Source organism: Phoenix dactylifera, chromosome 10 (genome assembly GCF_051530095.1).
Source record: "Phoenix dactylifera cultivar Ajwa chromosome 10, Ajwa_hap1_PhDact_Kaust_v1.1, whole genome shotgun sequence".
Lineage (NCBI taxonomy): Eukaryota > Viridiplantae > Streptophyta > Magnoliopsida > Arecales > Arecaceae > Phoenix > Phoenix dactylifera.
The window spans coordinates 24,692,537-24,696,065 of NC_143199.1; the positions used below are offsets into that span (position 1 = coordinate 24,692,537).

The window sequence follows — 3,529 nt, forward strand, 5'->3', positions numbered from 1 at the left end:
TTGAATATTTATTTGATAGATCTTTTATGGTTTATATATATATAGATGCATGGATTGTTTCGATTTTGATTTGTCGTAGACGTAACCGGCACGATAAATACTTAGATGTTGAATTCATGTTTTCAGATTGTATACTCCATGATTAGAACTACTCTATCTTATTAATCTTTAATCAAGAATCGCCAAGTTTATTTATTGAAAGTAATATTGTTAAGGAGGATTCCGGATCCCTAGCCTTCTCTATATTCTTGAACGTTGTTTAATCACATATTATTCTCTGTTTTTAATTTCTAAAGATCAACTAAAAATTACATCGAAAGATTACGCTAAGAATCCATAGATCGTTCCCTGAGGAATCGACCTCGGACTCCCGAGTTATATTACTTGTGCGATTCTCCTGCACTTGGGAGAGCAGTTTTATTTTTGCACCAAGTTTTTGGCGCCGTTGCCTTGTTCCCTCTTCAAACCAGTTAGGAGCTGTCTAGAAATTTAAGAAAAACATTAGAAATTGAGGTGTAATGTTTTGTTGCATGTTTGATTGTGAATAGGATTTTTGTTTTAGGATGTCGTTTTAGGGTATCTTTAGTTGGTACTTATATTTATTTTTTTTTTTTAAAAAAAAAAGAAAAAAAAAGAGGGGGAAATATTTTGCATGCTAGAGTGGAATAGGGATGACACTGGTCGATTAAGTCGTACAACTTTAGATCATCTCTTAGGACATACCTCTGAAATTCCTTCGCAATATCTCACACCTTGTGAGATGGCTGATCTAAATGAAGATGCGGGGAGTCACCACAATTGAGAACGAGAACCCCATGTTATGACTATAAGACAATACCTACAACCGGCTAGGACTAGTCAGCCTTCATGCATAATTTTTCCTGATAATATAGGACATTTTGACATCAAACCAGGGGTAATCCAATTGCTGCCCAAGTTTCATGGGTTAGAGTCCGAAAGTCCGTATCTTCATTTAAAGGATTTTGAAGAATTGAGCATTACATTTAGAGTGCCAAATGTCACCGAGGATGTCCTTAAGTTGACATTGTTTCCTTTCTCTCAAAAGGATAAGGCCAAAACATGGTTGAACTCTTTGCGACCTAGATCAATAAGAAATTGGCAAGATATGCAGAGAGAATTTTTAAAGAAGTTCTTCCCCACACAAAGGACCAACTTTTTGAAAAGACATATCAGCAATTTCCAACAAAAAGATAATGAAACATTTTATGAATGTTGGGAAAGATTTAAAGACCTTCTTCTCTCATGCCCTCATCACGGGTTCGAAACTTGGAGAACCATTAGCTTCTTTTATGAAGGTTTATCTCCATAGTTGAAACAGTTTGTAGAGACCATGTGCAATGGTAGATTCTTAGAAAAACAACCTGATGAGGCATGGGAGTATTTGGATTCCCTTGCTGAGACTGCCCAACTTTGGGATAACGGGGATAGAAACAACAAGTCTTTGCCTAAGCCTACTAGCTCTGTACAGGGAGGCCTTTACAACCTCAGAACTGAGGATGATCTTCATGCTAAAATGGCAGCCCTCACTAGGAAGGTAGAAGAAATTGAGCTTAGGAAGGTTGAGCCTGTCAAAACTATAGAGCTTAGAAACGAGTGTTGTGGCATCTGCGATATGTCGGGTCATACCACTACAGATTGCCCCACTATACCGGCATTCAAAGAAGTCTTGCACGATCAAGCAAATGCTATGAACTCCTACCAAAAGCCTTATAACGATCCATACTCGAATACCTATAACCCTGGTTGGAAGAATCATCCAAACTTTAGGTGGAGAAATGATCATCCTCAACAGTCACACCATTCAGCTCCTCCACCTGCACATCCTACTTTTGCATCACCACCCTCTCAAAAGCCAAATATCGAGGATACCTTGCAATCCATACAAACTTTTCTACAAGGTCAAGCTAATATCAATGCTCAAAATACTCGAAATTTTGAAGACATAAGGAACCAATTGTCAATGTTGACTACCGTCCTAAGTACCCAAGAGAAGGATAAGCTTCCAGCTCAACCCTAACCTAACCCACAAATGCACGGTAGTAATAATACGGCTCCTTCTAGTTCGCATACAGAGCATGCAAAGAGCATCATGACTTTGCGTAATGGGAAAGTCATTGATCAAACCGTCCAATTGAGACCGCAAGTCACTTCTAATTCTGATGCTCCCAAAGTCGATGAAAGGGACAAAGAAGAAGTTGAGGTTCCAACTTCTACCGAGAAAGTTGAATGTCCTTTTCCTCCATCTTTTCCACAACGGTTAAAGCCGTTGCAAAAGCTCGAACCTAATTCTGAAATTCTTGAGCTTTTTAAACAAGTAAAGATCAACATACCTCTTCTTGACGCAATCAAACAAGTACCCTCATATGCCAAATTTTTGAAGGACTTGTGTACTGTCAAACGCCGATTAAATGTTAAGAAGAAGGCATTTTTAACTGAAAATATGAGTGCTATTTTGCAGCACAATATTCTTCCTAAATATAAAGATCCAGGTTGCCCAACCATCTCATGCATCATAGGTGACTTTAGGATAGAGCGAGCATTGTTAGATTTAGGGGCGAGTGTGAATTTATTGCCATATTCTGTATATGAGCAACTTGGTTTAGGTGAGTTGAAGCCAACCTCCGTCACTTTGCAATTAGCTGACAGGTCAGTTAAAATTTCAAGGGGGATTATCGAGGATGTATTAGTCCAAGTAGACAAGTTCTACTTTCCTGTCGATTTTATTGTATTGGACACACATCCGGCTTCGAACTCACAGTCTCAGATTCCGGTCATTTTAGGACGTCCATTCCTTGCAACTTCTAATGCATTGATTAATTGTAGGAATGGCGTCATGAAGCTTTCTTTCGGTAATATGACCTTAGAACTGAACATTTTTAATGTGTGCAAACAACCCAATGATTCCGAAGAAAGTAAGGAGGTTGATTGGGTTGAAACCATCGCAGAAGATTATTTGTTAGCTAAAGCAATTAACGACCCATTCAATGATAGCTTAATTGATTGGTGTCCTAATGGAACCAATGGTAATAATTTGTCAGTCACACCTATTGTGGATAATCTAGATATCAAGATGGTCAATGGGTGGAGACCAAAAGAAGGAGAATTTGAGAGATTGTCGCCTCGAGAGGTGAAAATAGAACCATCCCATGAGCAAGCACCCAAGCTCGAATTGAAACCCTTACCAAAGGAACTTAAGTATGCATTTCTTGGACCCGAGGATACTTTTCCTGTAATCATCTCGTCTGGACTTGATCATACTCAAGAAAAAAAATTAGTTGGTGTTCTAAAGAATCATAAAGGAGCCTTAGGATGGTCTATTGCCGACTTGAAGGGAATTAGCCCCTTAATTTGCACGCACCGGATATATTTGGAGGACAATGCCAAAACCACAAGGCAAATGCAACGAAGGTTGAATCCTACGATGAGAGATGTGGTTAAGGCAGAAGTCCTCAAGTTGCTTGATGTGGGTATTATTTTACCCAATTTCCGATAGCAAGTGGGTAAGCCC

At 39.0% G+C, this 3,529-nt stretch overlaps 1 non-coding gene across 1 annotated transcript; it reads right to left on the minus strand.

Moving 5' to 3' along the window:
- Positions 1 to 1,172: 1,172 nt before the first annotated feature.
- Positions 1,173 to 1,281, minus strand: LOC149752741 (small nucleolar RNA R71). Its single transcript, XR_016397651.1, has one exon. It is a non-coding gene; the product is annotated as a small nucleolar RNA R71 (small nucleolar RNA).
- Between the last annotated feature and the right edge of the window lie 2,248 nt (positions 1,282 to 3,529).